Source organism: Engystomops pustulosus, chromosome 3 (genome assembly GCF_040894005.1).
Source record: "Engystomops pustulosus chromosome 3, aEngPut4.maternal, whole genome shotgun sequence".
NCBI classification, from domain to species: domain Eukaryota; kingdom Metazoa; phylum Chordata; class Amphibia; order Anura; family Leptodactylidae; genus Engystomops; species Engystomops pustulosus.
Window position 1 is genome coordinate 212,258,749 of NC_092413.1, and position 17,897 is coordinate 212,276,645.

Genomic DNA, 17,897 nt, shown 5'->3' on the forward strand with positions numbered 1-17,897 from the left:
CTTGCAGAGGCTGGAAGTCCTTGCATTATATTTTGCTATAATGCAAGGACTTCCATCCACTTCAAGGTGTGTGGTTTGTGTGCCTAGGTCAGCTGGTGGTGGATCCTATTCATATCCATGATGAGATGGAGACAATTTTTGCATTTTTCTTACAGTAAACCAACCGCTATCGTAAAGATGTATGGAGGGGAATCACTAAAAACTTTTAGAATATCCATTAGGTGCGAGGAATTGCACAGATCTTATGATTTTTTGGGCTTGATGTGAAGCCAACAGCAGAATTGAGATCTAGTTTTGCTCCAAGGGGAGCCTGAAACGTGAAGTTCTGCAGCAACTTCGTAAAGAAGAGGAAGAGCTCCATTTTGGCCAAGTTCTCTCCAGCACAACTTCTCTTTCCTGCAAAAAAAAAGAAAAACCCTGTATTAGTCCATCATTGAGTCACTGAGGGCATGAAGCCCCTCTATGTGGTGGAGGTGTCCACCATTTCAATCTTAAGGTGACTCACCAGCGGAAAATGGTATAAAAGCCTCATTTTTCACAAAATTCCCATCAAAGTCCAAAAAATGTTGAGGGTAAAACTCATCAGGTTTCTCAAAGTACTTGTTGTCTCGAAGGACAGATGTCAGTGATGGAATTATGTGGGTCCCCTGCAAAAGAGTCCATTTCAAAAAATCATGAAAAAAGTTTGACCCATACTTCCTACCCCAACCCACCCAAATTGTTTTGGCCTACCCCGGGGAGTGGCTACTAAAACAACATTTTGGAAAACCATTTTGGATGTTGTAACAGTTGTCCCATTAGACCAAGTTCACATCTCCGTTAAGGTCTTCATTTATTTGCATCAGTTATCGTAAGCCAAAACCAGAAGAGGTGAAACCCAAGGAACAGTCTCTCTAGGGACTATGCAGAGGAAAGGTATAATGGAAAGACTTGTACCTGTTCCACCACGTCTGGTATTGGCTCACAATAACCAATGCACATAAATAACAGAGGTGTGAACTGGGCTCTATACTTTTTCAGTATCTCAAGAAGGTTATGTAGACCATCTAAGACCCAAAAGTTCCTTGAATCAAATACTTACTTTTGGTATGAAGAATCCCTTCAGAGTGACATCTTGATTATTCATATGTGGCACGTTGGTTGGCACGATATTCCCGAACCTTTGAATCTCATGTATCACGGCGTCTGTGTATGGCATCTCTTTGCGGTGCGAAAGCTGAGGCTCGGCTGCACCAATGACTTTTTCAATTTCTTGTTGAACATTTTCTGTATTTAACGTAAGAATTACCAACAATGTTGTCAAGTCTCATCTAGTATCAGATTGAAATGTTTAAAAATTTCCAAGGCTGTTAAATTGTATATATTTATCCCTATACAGTATATAAAATATCTCCTTACTTTGGATTTCCGGATACTTCATCATTAATAGAAGGCCCCATCTCAATGTAGTAGAAGTTGTCTCCATTCCAGCAGCGAATAAGTCTGCTACAAGTGATGTGAGGTTTTCATCATGAAAATATAACTCAGCATCTGGTTTCTCCTGAAAAGAGGACATTTTCCAGTAGTAATCATTGTCCCTGTAGCATATAGCCTGCCAGCCCCCTTTAGTATATTGCCTGTCAGCCCCCTGTAGTATATAGCCTGCCAGCCCCCTCAAGTATATAGCCTGCCAGCCCCCTGGAGTATATAGCCTGCCAGCCCCTGGAGTATATAGCCTGCCAGCCCCTGTAGCATATAGCCTGCCTGCCCCCTGTAGTGATTAGCCTGCCCCCCTGTAGTATATAGCCTGCCAGCCCCCTGGAGTATATAGCCTGCCTGCCTGCCCCCTCGAGTATATAGCCTGCCTGCCCCCTCGAGTATAGAGCCTGCTTGCCCCCTTGAGTATATAGCCTGCCTGCCTGCCCCCTCGAGTATATAGCCTGCCAGCCCCTCCCAGTCCGTCGCAGGCACGAAGACTGTGACGGACCAGGACCCGATGTCGGAGGCGAGATGGATGGCGGGGAACTTCAGAAGGTGAGTTCACTATTTGTTTTTTTTCCTTGACTCGAGTATAAGCTGAGTTAGGCTTATACTCGAGTATATATGGTGTATATATATATATATATATATATATATATATATATATATATATATAATGTAGTACATTATATAATGTAGTACTCATCATGACTCCAACTGAATTACTCATTGCTCTAGTGAACCCTACTTACACCATCTTAAATCGCCATGCTAGAAGGTCGGGACAGACAAGAAGGACAATGGGGGTCATTTACTAAGGGCCCGATTTGCGTTTTCCCAACGTGTTACCCGAATATTTCCTATTTGCACCGATTTTTCCTGAATTGCCCCGGGATTTTGGCGCACGCGATCGGTTTGTGGCACATCGACGCTGGCATGCACGCAAAGGAAATCAGGGGGGGGGCGTGGCCGAATGGAAACCCGACGGATTCGGTAAAACCGCTGCATTTAAAAAAAAAAAAATTGGTCGCACGGGCCATACTCACATGCACCACAATGAAGACGATGAACTCCGGGGCACCTCGGCGGACTCCGGCGCAGCAGCGCCACCTGGTGGACATCGGGCGCAGGACCTTCATGAATCGCCGGAAGACCCGAACGCTCGTCAGAGAAGCCGCCGCTGGAATGCGAATGGACTGGGTAAGTAAATGTGCCCCAATGTTTCTTGACCTGAATATGACCAACTAAGTAAACCCTTGGTAGGACTCTATGCCTAGAAAATTGATCACTCTTATAACTCTACCTCTTTCTGTTTGACCAGATAACAGTCGATAAGATTTCTCTGGTCATTGACGTCCAGCTGATTCCGTTGTCTTGTGAAGACCTCTCTGATAAATGAATGCACCTCATCCGTGATTTGTCGAATGGTTTTGTGACTTCCTGGTATCCAGCGCATGATGGATGGAAACGCGTTGTACAACTGCGGAGGATATATTTAAGGATATAATTTAGTTGGCCAAGGTTGCAGAAGATTGATAAGTACAAGACCATAATTGGAATCGAGATGGAAAAACCCTTTAACCTTCTCTGGAATCGGTACCCAACCTTTATCACAACGCATATCAAAAAAGTGCGTAACAAGAGACTGTTCTACGACTTACGGTTCATTAGATGGCACCGGTATATGGTAGATGAGGGGATGGTAAAGATAGGAAGTGGCAGAGGTGAGAGTTCAAAGGGACCTGAGGAGGACAGAAGTATTGTGTACTGAGTAGTCTTGGCAATGAGTTAAGTCCCTGAGAACAGTAAAGGAAAGAAAGTGAAGGACCAAAAAAGACAATCAGTAGGTGAGATCTTGGAACAGTCATGGACAGAGAGTGTCCTGCCCCACAGGGGTCCGAAGAAAGACCAACACCCCTCCAGTGGGACTGAAGCCAATGACTGTTTATAGAGTTATTGACACCTTATATGGACTCTCTGTAGGGAGAGCTTTTGAAATTATATAGAAAGCTGAGGCATCGACTTCGAAAGACTTGGAAATGAACATGGACAAGATTGACAATAGTTAATCGTGGTTCTCTTTTTCCTGACAGAGTAAGATGTATAGAGGAGTACGAAGAAGGTGCATAATTGGCTCTTCTGCCCTCCCTAAAAATCCTTCACTTGGGATTGTCATTTAATATCAATGTTAATGGTTGGTGGGTTAAAGATCCACGACGTGTGGGGAGAGTGCATCTACAATAGAGACGATGGGGGTCATTTACTAAGGGCCCGATTCGCGGTTTCCCGACGTGTTACCCGAATATTCCCGAATTGCGACGATTTTTCCTGAATTATTCCTGAATTACCCGGGACCGGGTAAGTAAATCTGCCCCAGTCTCTTTCCGACAGATATGGGACCTATGGAATTAGTGACCCTCTTCTTATTTGCCCTTGAAGGACATCTACCACCAGGAAGAAGGTTTCTAAACCAAGCACACCTACATACTGTTTTATGCCCCCTCTGCAGGATCAGCTCTTCTTTAAGCTTCTTATGCCCTTTTTTTAAGAAAAAACCTTTAAACATTATGCAAATGAGCGTGAGGGGCTCCAGGCTTCATTAACACCTACAGAGCCTTGAGCCTCAAAGGCTCATTTGCATAATTTGCATTAAAACCATAAGATTTGTATAAAACAAGGACACATGAAACTAAAAGAAGAGCAGATAATATAAGATCACTCATACCAGCATGTAAGTGTGCTTGGTTTACAATCCTTCACCCTGGTGGAAAATGTCCTTTAAATCAAAATACATTGGGGGAGATTTATCAGAAGTATCTGAGGTAAAATTGTTCTAGTTGCCCAAGGTAACCAATCAGAGCTCAGCTTAAATACTATAAACAACTGTGGGATAATGAAAGCTGAGCTCTGATTGGTTGCCATGGGCATCTAGAACAGTTTTACCTCAGACACTTTTGATAAATCTCCCCCATTGGCAGTAAGAACCTATAATGATGTAGGCCTCAACATGGGCAACCAAGGGAGAGGAAACTCATTTCTTACCACAAAAATGAGTTAAAGTTTGAGTATGGAGTACCTCCTGAAAGCACCACTGCTTTTTGTCCAAACCCTGTTCCTTTCATCATGGACTAAACTACAAAAATAGCATATTGATGATCAAAAACTTACCAAGGCAGCAGGGGTACCAGCTATCCTGATATTATCCATGATTATAGTCAATAATCTTTGCAGTTTTGGATCATCGTAGTCAAAGCGATGGCCCAGTAATATTGATATAATGATATTAGCGACAGCAGAGTTCATTATCTGAATGTTGTCAAAAGGTTTGCCTGAGGAAGAGCAAAAACTAAGGTAAAATAATATCTAAGAAGATAAACTCACAAATTGTTTACAAGTCTGATATAAGACGTTTTTATGTGGGAGCATGAGGCAGTATTATAGTAGTTATATTCTTGTACATAGGGGGCAGTATTAAAGCAGTTATATTCTTGTACATAGGGGGCAGTATTATAGTAGTTATATTCTTGTACATAGGGGGCAGTATTATAGTAGTTATAGTCTTGTACATAGGGGGCAGTATTATAGTAGTTATATTCTTGTACATAGGGGCAGTATTATAGTAGTTATATTCTTGTACATAGGGGGCAGTATTATAGTAGTTATATTCTTGTACATAGAGGGCAGTATTATAGTAGTTATATTCTTGTACATAGGGGGCAGTATTATAGTAGTTATATTCTTGTACATAGGGGGCAGTATTATAGTAGTTATATTCTTGTACATAGGGGGCAGTATTATAGTAGTTATATTCTTGTACATAGGTGGCAGTATTATAGTAGTTATATTCTTGTACATAGGGGACAGTATTATAGTAGTTATATTCCTGTACATAGGGGGCAGTATTATAGTAGTTATATTCTTGTACATAGGTGGCAGTATTATACGTAGTTATATTCTTGTACATAGGGGGCAGTGTTATAGTAGTTATATTCTTGTACATAGGGGGCAGTATTAAAGCAGTTATATTCTTGTACATAGGGGGCAGTATTATAGTAGTTATATTCTTGTACATAGGTGGCAGTATTATACGTAGTTATATTCTTGTACATAGGTGGCAGTATTATAGTAGTTATATTCTTGTACATAGGGGACAGTATTATAGTAGTTATATTCCTGTACATAGGGGGCAGTATTATGGTAGTTATATTCTTGTACATAGGTGGCAGTATTATACGTAGTTATATTCTTGTACATAGGGGGCAGTGTTATAGTAGTTATATTCTTGTACATAGGGGGCAGTATTAAAGCAGGTATATTCTTGTACATAGGGGGCAGTATTATAGTAGTTATATTCTTGTACATAGGGGGCAGTATTAAAGCAGTTATATTCTTGTACATAGGGGGCAGTATTATAGTAGTTATATTCCTGTACATAGGGTGCATATTATAGTAGTTATATTCCTGTACATAGGGGGCAGTATTATAGTAGTTATATTCTTGTACATAGGGGGCAGTATTATAGTAGTTATATTCCTGTACATAGGGGGCAGTATTATAGTAGTTATATTCTTGTACATAGGGGGCAGTATTATAGTAGTTATAGTCTTGTACATAGGGGGCAGTATTATAGTAGTTATATTCTTGTACATAGGGGGCAGTATTATAGTAGTTATATTCTTGTACATAGGGGCAGTATTATAGTAGTTATATTCCTGTACATAGGGGGCAGTATTATAGTAGTTATATTCTTGTACATAGGGGGCAGTATTAAAGCAGTTATATTCTTGTACATAGGGGGCAGTATTATAGTAGTTATATTCTTGTACATAGGGGGCAGTATTATAGTAGTTATATTCCTGTACATAGGGGGCAGTATTATAGTAGTTATATTCTTGTACATAGGGGGCAGTATTAAAGCAGTTATATTCTTGTACATAGGGGGCAGTATTATAGTAGTTATATTCCTGTACATAGGGGGCAGTATTATAGTAGTTATATTCTTGTACATAGGGAGCAGTATTATAGTAGTTATATTCTTGTACATAGGGGCAGTATTATAGTAGTTATATTCCTGTACATAGGGGGCAGTATTATAGTAGTAATATTCTTGTACATAGGGGGCAGTATTATAGTAGTTATATTCCTGTACATAGTGGGCAGTATTATAGTAGTTATATTCTTGTACATAGGGGGCAGTATTATAGTAGTTATATTCCTGTACATAGTGGGCAGTATTATAGTAGTTATATTCTTGTACATAGGGGGCAGTATTATAGTAGTTATATTCTTGTACGTAGGGGGCAGTATTATAGTAATTATATTCCTGTACATAGGGGGCAGTATTATAGTAGTTATATTCTTGTACATAGGAGGCAGTATTATAGTAGTTATATTCTTGTACATAGGGGGCAGTATTATAGTAGTTATATTCTTGTACATAGAGGGCAGTATTATAGTAGTTATATTCTTGTGTATAGGGGATAGTATTATAGTAGTTATATTCTTGTACATAAGGAGCAGTATTATAGTAGTTATATTCTTGTACATAGGGAGCAGTATTATAGTACTTATATTCTTGTACATAGGGGACAGTATTATAGTAGTTATATTCTTGTACATAGGGAGCAGTATTATAGTAGTTATATTCTTGTACATAGGGGCAGTATTATAGTAGTTATATTCCTGTACATAGGGGGCAGTATTATAGTAGTAATATTCTTGTACATAGGGGGCAGTATTATAGTAGTTATATTCTTGTACATAGGGGGCAGTATTATAGTAGTTATATTCTTGTATATAGGGGGCAGTATTATAGTAGATATATTCTTGTACATAGGGGAAGTATTATAGTAGTTATATTCCTGTACATAGGGGGCAGTATTATAGTAGTTATATTCTTGTACATAGGGGGCAGTATTATAGAAGTTATATTCTTGTACATAGGGGGCAGTATTATAGTAGTTATATTCCTGTACATAGGGGCAGTATTATAGTAGTTATATTCTTGTACATAGGGGGCAGTATTATAGTAGTTATATTCTTGTACATAGGGGCAGTATTATTGTAGTTATATTCTTGTACATAGGGGGCAGTATTATAGTAGTTATATTCTTGTACATAGGGGGCAGTATTATAGTAGTTATATTCTTGTATATAGGGGGCAGTATTATAGTAGATATATTCTTGTACATAGGGGAAGTATTATAGTAGTTATATTCCTGTACATAGGGGGCAGTATTATAGTAGTTATATTCTTGTACATAGGGGGCAGTATTATAGTAGTTATATTCTTGTATATAGGGGGTAGTATTATAGTAGTTATATTCCTGTACATAGGGGCAGTATTATAGTAGTTATATTCTTGTACATAGGGGCAGTATTATAGTAGTTATATTCTTGTACATAGGGGCAGTATTATAGTAGTTATATTCTTGTACATAGGGGGCAGTATTATAGTAGTTATATTCTTGTACATAGGGGGCAGTATTATAGTAGTTATATTCTTGTATATAGGGGGCAGTATTATAGTAGTTATATTCCTGTACATAGGGGCAGTATTATAGTAGTTTTATTCTTGTACATAGGGGCAGTATTATAGTAGTTATATTCTTGTACATAGGGGGCAGTATTATAGTAGTTACATTCTTGTACACAGGGGACAGTGTTATAGTAGTTCTATTCTTGTACATAGGGGGCAGTATTATAGTAGTTATATTCTTGTACATAGGGGGCAGTATTATAGTAGTTCTATTCTTGTACATAGGGGGCAGTATTATAGTAGTTATATTCCTGTACATAGGGGCAGTATTATAGCAGTTCTATTCTTGTACATAGGGGGCAGTATTATAGTAGTTATATTCTTGTACATAGGGGGCAGTATTATAGTAGTTATATTCTTGTACATAGGGGGCAGTATTATAGTAGTTATATTCTTGTACATAGGGGGCAGTATTATAGTAGTTATATTCTTGTACATAGGGGGCAGTATTATAGAAGTTATATAGTTGTACATAGGGGGGCAGTATTATAGTAGTTATATTCATGTACATAGGGAGCAATATTATAGTAGTTATATTCCTGTACATAGGGGGCAGTATTATAGTAGTGATGTTCTTGTACATAGGGGGCAGTATTATAGTAGTTATATTCTTGTACATAGGGAGCAGTATTATAGTAGTTATATTCTTGTACATAGTGGGCAGTATTATAGTAGTTATATTCTTGTACATAGGGGCAGTATTATAGAAGTTACATTCTTGTACATAGGGGGCAGTATTATAGTAGTTATATTCTTGTACATAGGGGGCAGTATTATAGTAGTTATGTTCTTGTACATAGGGGCAGTATTATAGTAGTTATATTCTTGTACATAGGGGGCAGTTTTATAGAAGTTATATACTTGTACATAGGGGGGCAGTATTATAGTAGTTATATTCTTGTACATAGGGGGCAGTATTATAGTAGTTATATTCTTGTACATAGGTGGCAGTATTATAGTAGTTATATTCTTGTACATAGGGGGCAGTATTATAGTAGTTATATTCCTGTACATAGGGGGCAGTATTATAGTAGTTATATTCTTGTACATAGGTGGCAGTATTATAGTAGTTATATTCTTGTACATAGGGGGCAGTATTATAGCAGTTATGTTCTTGTACATAGGGGGCAGTATTATAGTAGTTATATTCTTGTACATAGGGGGCAGTATTATAGAAGTTATATACTTGTACATAGGGGGGCAGTATTATAGTAGTTATATTCATGTACATAGGGAGCAATATTATAGTAGTTATATTCCTGTACATAGGGGGCAGTATTATAGTAGTGATGTTCTTGTACATAGGGGGCAGTATTATAGTAGTTATATTCTTGTACATAGGGAGCAGTATTATAGTAGTTATATTCTTGTACATAGTGGGCAGTATTATAGTAGTTATATTCTTGTACATAGGGGCAGTATTATAGTAGTTACATTCATGTACATAGGGAGCAATATTATAGTAGTTATATTCCTGTACATAGGGGGCAGTATTATAGTAGTGATGTTCTTGTACATAGGGGGCAGTATTATAGTAGTTATATTCTTGTACATAGGGAGCAGTATTATAGTAGTTATATTCTTGTACATAGTGGGCAGTATTATAGTAGTTATATTCTTGTACATATGGGCAGTATTATAGTAGTTACATTCTTGTACATAGGGGGCAGTATTATAGTAGTTATATTCTTGTACATAGGGGGCAGTATTATAGTAGTTATGTTCTTGTACATAGGGGCAGTATTATAGTAGTTATATTCTTGTACATAGGGGGCAGTATTATAGCAGTTATGTTCTTGTACATAGGGGGCAGTATTATAGTAGTTATATTCTTGTACATAGGGGGCAGTATTATAGAAGTTATATACTTGTACATAGGGGGGCAGTATTATAGTAGTTATATTCATGTACATAGGGAGCAATATTATAGTAGTTATATTCCTGTACATAGGGGGCAGTATTATAGTAGTGATGTTCTTGTACATAGGGGGCAGTATTATAGTAGTTATATTCTTGTACATAGGGGGCAGTATTATAGTAGTTATGTTCTTGTACATAGGGGCAGTATTATAGTAGTTATATTCTTGTACATAGGGGGCAGTATTATAGAAGTTATATACTTGTACATAGGGGGGCAGTATTATAGTAGTTATATTCTTGTACATAGGGGGCAGTATTATAGTAGTTATATTCTTGTACATAGGTGGCAGTATTATAGTAATTATATTCTTGTACATAGGGGGCAGTATTATAGTAGTTATATTCCTGTACATAGGGGGCAGTATTATAGTAGTTATATTCTTGTACATAGGGGGCAGTATTATAGTAGTTATATTCTTGTACATAGGGGGCAGTATTAGAGCAGTTATGTTCTTGTACATAGGGGGCAGTATTATAGTAGTTATATTCTTGTACATAGGGGGCAGTATTATAGTAGTTATATTCTTGTACATAGGGGGCAGTATTATAGTAGTTATATTCTTGTACATAGGGGGCAGTATTATAGCAGTTATGTTCTTGTACATAGGGGGCAGTATTATAGTAGTTATATTCTTGTATATAGGGGGCAGTATTATAGTAGTTATATTCCTGTACATAGGGGGCAGTATTATAGTAGTTATATTCCTGTACATAGGGGGCAGTATTATAGTAGTTATATTCCTGTACATAGGTGGCAGTATTATAGTAGTTATATTCTTGTACATAGGGGGCAGTATTATGGTAGTTATATTCTTGTACATAAGTGGCAGTATTATAGTAGTTATATTCTTGTACATAGGGGGCAGTATTATAATAGTTATATTCTTGTACATAGGTGGCAGTATTATAGTAGTTATATTCTTGTACATAGGTGGCAGTATTATAGTAGTTATATTCTTGTACATAGGTGGCAGTATTATAGTAGTTATATTCTTGTACATAGGGGGCAGTATTATAGTAGTTATATTCTTGTACATAGGGGGCAGTATTATAGCAGTTATGTTCTTGTACATAGGGGGCAGTATTATAGTAGTTATATTCTTGTATATAGGGGGCAGTATTATAGTAGTTATATTCCTGTACATAGGGGGCAGTATTATAGTAGTTATATTCCTGTACATAGGGGGCAGTATTATAGTAGTTATATTCTTGTACATAGGTGGCAGTATTATAGTAGTTATATTCTTGTACATAGGGGGCAGTATTATGGTAGTTATATTCTTGTACATAAGTGGCAGTATTATAGTAGTTATATTCTTGTACATAGGGGGCAGTATTATAATAGTTATATTCTTGTACATAGGTGGCAGTATTATAGTAGTTATATTCTTGTACATAGGTGGCAGTATTATAGTAGTTATATTCTTGTACATAGGTGGCAGTATTATAGTAGTTATATTCTTGTACATAGGGGGCAGTATTATGGTAGTTATTGAAAATATTACAAACAAAAGGAGAGGATGGGAATCCAGCATCAAACACAAAAGGTTCCAAAGGAAAGCAGATGTTAAAACATCCTAAAATGTATTCTTCGTTTTAAAAAAATGCTAATTCCATGATGCAAAAAGACATGAATGCAGAAAAATTGGTAAAAGCTCGTGCAGGACAAGACATAATGTACAGCGGTAACACGTTTCGGACTCTCGCTTTGTCAGTCCTTATTCGTACCTTGTTTGCTGTAGCCCGCTGCAGGTTTAAATGAAAGTGCATGTGTTGCGTATCTGCGGGCTTCCGGTGTGAGAATCCGCGCCCTCTGGGTGGTGTGTCCTGGGCTGGTTACGTCAATACTGACAACTGGTGTGTAAAATATGTCGGAAACTAATATCAGTAGATATACAACAAATCCTGTTTTTGATTGATGTCACCGCATTATACACTTCAATTCCGCATGGACTAGCAACAGAAGCTTTTGAGTACCATCGAAAAAAAGTTCAGCAATTATGATATTATGTTACAGGACTTTATGATTATGGTATTATTGTTTTTGTTATCTAACAATTTTTTCGTATTCAATTCAAAGTACTACGTTCAGAAACTAGGATGCCCGATGGGAGCCAGTTTTTTGCCTTCCTTGGCGAATTTATAAATGGCTGTATGGGAGGAACATTACCTCTATACATCATTAAATCCCTTTTCACATAACATTGTTTGGTATGGCAGATATATAGACGACTGTCTCCTGGTTTGGAATTCGGACCAGGACACAGTCGGACTATTCGTTGATTATATTAATAACAGCCCATATAACCTTAAGTTCACATATGAATATCAGAAGAGTGCTATTTCCTTTTTGGACATTAATCTAATAGGGGACACTGAGGGAGGCAAAGTCCAGACCGCACTTTACCGTAAGAAAACATCTGGTAACACACTGTTACACTCTTCAAGCTGTCACGCCCCACACACCATCAAAAACCTGCCTATAGGTGAATATGTGAGGGCTCCTGAAAAATAATTTCAACAAGAGTGCTGTCAGGCTTGCAGGTGTGGATCCTCTGGACCACTGCAGACGATGGCACAAGCCACTACCTGGGACCGGAGTGGTACCCGGTTTTCACCAGAGCCTACCGCAAAGCGGGTTAGACAAGCTGCAGCGTGGTACCACCAGGTCATTCCTCAGGCGTGACTTGTCTGCAGTGACGGCCAAGGTTGAGGTACAGAGACAGCAGTCAAGCTCGAGGTCACAGTCCAGGCACAGGGTCAGGGCAGGCGGCAGAGATGCAACGTCAGAGTCCAATCCGGGGTCAGCAACAGGAGGTCCAAGCAGGAGGGTACGGGAACACAGCACACACGACAGCAACATGGAGCAACACTGGTACACGGAAACACGGAGGAGGTCAGGTAACACAGGAACACGGAGGAGGTCAGGTAACGCTTCAACACGGAGGAGGTCAGGTACACAGGAGACACAGGAACGCAGGAGACACTGGAACGCAGGAGACATAGGAACGCAGGCAAATCGCAACAGAGCTTTCTCTAAGGCTGTGAGGCACAAAGATCCGGCAGGGTTAGATGGGAGAGACAGATATAAATAGCCTCATGGGAAATGACCAGCACCAATCAATGACGCGCTGGCCCTTTAAATTTTTCTAGAAGTGCTGCACGCGCGCCCTAAAGCACGGGACTGCTCGCACACGGAGGTGCCAGATGCAACATCTGCAAATTCATTCACAAAAGTACTTCTTTTTCGTCTGTTACCACCAACATCTCTTACCACATTAAATCTTATATGAACTGTGAGACATCACATGTAGTTTATTTAATACATTGCACCAAATGCTCTCTACAGTACGTGGACTGTACAGTCAGAAAATTGAAGGACTGAATCAGCGAACATATAACAGGTGCAAATCCTACTACTGTCTCCAGCTCACGAAATTTATCGGGCATCTCGAGACATTATAAGGACATACATGCTGGGGTCATGAAGGGCATGACTGTTACAGCTATCGAACATGTTACACGTCCCAGCAGAGGAGGCAACTGGAAGAAATTGCTATTAACACGCAAAGCATTTTGGATCTTGAGCTTAGATACACACTTTCCCAAGGGACTCAATCAAAAACAGGATTTGTTATATATTTACTGATATTAGTTTTCAATATATTTCATATACTATTTGTCAGTATTGACGTAACCAGCCCAGGACACACCGCCTGAGGGCGTGGATTCTCACACCGGAAGCCCGCAGATACGCAACACATGCACTTTCATTTAAACCTGCAGCGGGCTACAGCAAACAAGGTACGAATAAGGACTGACAAAGCGAGAGTCCGAAACGTGTTACCGCTGTACATTGTGTCTTGTCCTGCACATGCTTTTACCAATTTTTCTGCATTCATGTCTTTTTGCATCATGGAATTAGCATTTTTTAAAACGAAGAATACATTTTTGGATATGTTTTAACAGCTGTTTTCCTTTGGAACATTTTGGGGCAGATTTACTTACCTGGTCCGTTCGTAATCCAGCGGCGCGTTCTCTGCGGTGGATTCGGGTCCGGCCAGGATTCATCAAGGTAGTTCCTCCGCCGTCCACCAGGTGGCGCTGCTGCACTGAATAGCATCTGAACGCACTGGAGTTCACCGGGCCGGACCAAGTGAAGGTAAGTGCGTGCCAAGCGACACATTTCTTTTTTTAAATGCAGCGGTTTTTCCGAATCCGTTGGGTTTTCGCTCGGCCATGCCCCCCGATTTCCGTCGCGTGCATGCCAGCGCCGATGCGCCACAATCCGATCGCGTGCGCCAAAATCCCGGGGCAATTCAGGGGAAATTGTCGCAAATTGGAAATATTCGGGTAACAGGTCGGGAAAACGCGAATCGGGCCCTTAGTAAATGACCCCCTTTGTGTCTGATGCTGGATTCCCATCCTCTCCTTTTGTTTGTACTATTTTCAATATATCTTACCCTGGATCTCCGGACCAGCGTTTAGGAATATTCCGTGCATCTGGCCAGTGAACATCATCTAAGAAGATTGCAGCCAGCGGGTGGTGAGCCGTTACCATATCTTTTTTTCCCTTTGTTTGCTATTATGGTAGTTATATTCTTGTACATAGGGGCAGTATTATAGTAGTTATATTCTTGTACATAGGGGGCAGTATTATAGTAGTTATATTCTTGTACATAGGAGGCAGTGTTATAGTAGTTATATGCTTGTACATAGGGGACAGTATTATAGTAGTTATATTCTTGTACATAGGAGGCAGTATTATAGTAGTTATATTCTTGTACATAGGGGGCAGTATTATAGTAGTTATATTCTTGTACATAGGAGGCAGTGTTATAGTAGTTATATTCTTGTACATAGGGGGCAGTATTATAGTAGTTATATTCTTGTACATAGGGGACAGTATTATAGTAGTTATATTCTTGTACATAGGAGGCAGTATTATAGTAGTTATATTCTTGTACATAGGGGGCAGTATTATAGTAGTTATATTCTTGTACATAGGAGGCAGTGTTATAGTAGTTATATGCTTGTACATAGGGGACAGTATTATAGTAGTTATATTCTTGTACATAGGGGGCAGTATTATAGTAGTTATATTCCTGTACATAGGGGGTAGTATTATAGTAGTTATATTCCTGTACATAGGGGGCAGTATTATAGTAGTTATATTCCTGTACATAGAGGGCAGTATTATAGTAATTATATTCTTGTACATAGGGGGCAGTATTATAGTAGTTATATTCTTGTACATAGGGGGCAGTATTATAGTAGTTATATTCTTGTACATAGGGAACAGTATTATTGTAGTTATAGTCCTGTACATAGGGGGCAGTATTATAGTAGTTATATTCTTGTACATAGGGGCAGTATTATAGTAGTTATATTCTGGTACACAGGGGGCAGTATTATAGTAGTTATATTCTTGTACATAGGGGCAGTATTATAGTAGTTATATTCTTGTACATAGGGGGCAGTATTATAGTAGTTATATTCTTGTATATAGGGGCAGTATTATAGTAGTTATATTCTTGTACATAGGGGGCAGTATTATAGTAGTTATATTCTTGTACATAGGGGGCAGTATTATAGTAGTTATATTCCTGTACATAGGGGGCAGTATTATAGCAGTTATATTCTTGTACATAGGGGGCAGTATTATAGTAGTTATATTCTTGTACATAGGGGGCAGTATTATAGTAGTTATATTCTTGTACATAGGTGGCAGTATTATAGTAGTTATATTCTTGTACATAGGGGGCAGTAATATAGTAGTTATATTCTTGTGCATAGGGGGCAGTATTATAGTAGTTATAGTCTTGTACATAGGGGGCAGTATTATAGTAGTTATATTCCTGTACATAGGGGGCAGTATTATAGTAGTTATATTCTTGTACATAGGGGGCAGTATTATAGTAGTTATATTCTTGTACATAGGGGGCAGTATTATAGTAGTTATATTCCTGTACATAGGGGGCAGTATTATAGTAGTTATATTCCTGTACATAGGGGGCAGTATTATAGTAGTTATATTTTTGTACATAGGGGGCAGTATTATAGTAGTTATATTCTTGTACATAGGGGGCAGTATTATAGTAGTTATATTCTTGTACATAGGGGGCAGTATTATAGTAGTTATATTCTTGTACATAGGGGGCAGTAATATAGTAGTTATATTCTTGTGCATAGGGGGCAGTATTATAGTAGTTATAGTCTTGTACATAGGGGGCAGTATTATAGTAGTTATATTCCTGTACATAGGGGGCAGTATTATAGTAGTTATATTCTTGTACATAGGGGGCAGTATTATAGTAGTTATATTCTTGTACATAGGGGGCAGTATTATAGTAGTTATATTCCTGTACATAGGGGGCAGTATTATAGTAGTTATATTCCTGTACATAGGGGGCAATATTATAGTAGTTATATTTTTGTACATAGGGGGCAGTATTATAGTAGTTATATTCTTGTACATAGGGGGCAGTATTATAGTAGTTATATTCTTGTACATAGGGGGCAGTATTATAGTAGTTATATTCTTGTACATAGGGGGCAGTATTATAGTAGTTATATTCTTGTACATAGGGGGCAGTATTATAGTAGTTATATTCTTGTACATAGGGGGCAGTCTTATAGTAGTTATATTCTTGTACATAGGGGGCAGTATTATAGTAGTTATATTCTTGTACATAGGGGGCAGTATTATAGTAGTTATATTCTTGTACATAGGGGGCAGTATTATGGTAGTTATATTCTTGTACACAGGGGGCAGTATTATAGTAGTTATATTCTTGTACATAGGGGGCAGTATTATAGTAGTTATATTCTTGTACATAGGGGGCAGTATTATAGTAGTTATATTCTTGTACATAGGGGGCAGTATTATGGTAGTTATATTCTTGTACACAGGGGGCAGTATTATAGTAGTTATATTCTTGTACATAGGGGGCAGTATTATAGTAGTTATATTCTTGTACATAGGGGGCAGTATTATGGTAGTTATATTCTTGTACATAGGGGGCAGTATTATAGTAGTTATATTCTTGTACATAGGGGGCAGTATTATGGTAGTTATATTCTTGTACATAGGGGGCAGTATTATAGCAGTGTCTCAATTTTTGGTATGAATTTTTTGTTGTCTCTCCTGCACAATCCGTACACATCTAATAATATATTCATACTTATTTTCTACCTTTGTAGGATGTAAATGTCTGCACTAAACGGTTGGATTCCTCAACAATCTTATCTTCTAGGGTTCTTTTCCCCATACCGAAATCACGTAATGTGGAAATAGTGAAGCGTCTCATGGCTTTCCAGTTCTGTCCATTAGAGAAGGCCATACCTGAGGACAGACATAGGGAAAACATTCGGACATGTTACACCGTGCAGTATATGAAATTACTTAATATAAAATGTATTGTCCAACCAAAAGTCAAAATTGTGGATGGAATTTTCATGTGTATTTTAACATCAAAATAAAAAAGTAAACAAAGAGAAAAGTACTGTGTTTTCTGGTGTATAAGATGACTTTTTAACCCCCGAAAATGTTTTCAAAAATCGGGGGTCCTCTTATTTGCTGGGGGAGGAGGGCGGGAACTTATTGAAGCAGCAAACACCCAACTGTAACAACCGCCATCGGTGTGTGGCCACATCTGCCATGATGTTGGGGTCACCGTATAATAATAATTAAAGGACACGATGGGGCTTATTTACCAAGGGTCGCGCTGCTCACTTTTGTCGGGCTGTTCACTTTTTTTGGGGATTGTATGGCTTGAACGGGTATTCAACAGGTGTCTGCGCAGCTTCCATGCGACACAAATCGGGGGGGGGGGGCGCTGTTGGATGATCCGACTGATTCGGACTGGCCCCGGGATTTAACATTCAAATTGTGTTGCAAGACAATGCACTTACATGCACCAGGAAGAAGAAGGTGAACTCCGGGGACCTGAGTGGGGAAGCGACACATGCAGGATATCGG

The 17,897-nt window shown here is 38.7% G+C and overlaps 1 pseudogene; it reads right to left on the reverse strand.

Annotated features, from left to right (window-relative positions):
• Positions 1–217: 217 nt before the first annotated feature.
• Positions 218–17,897, reverse strand: part of LOC140122938 (uncharacterized) — a 55,512-nt pseudogene continuing 37,832 nt past the window's right edge.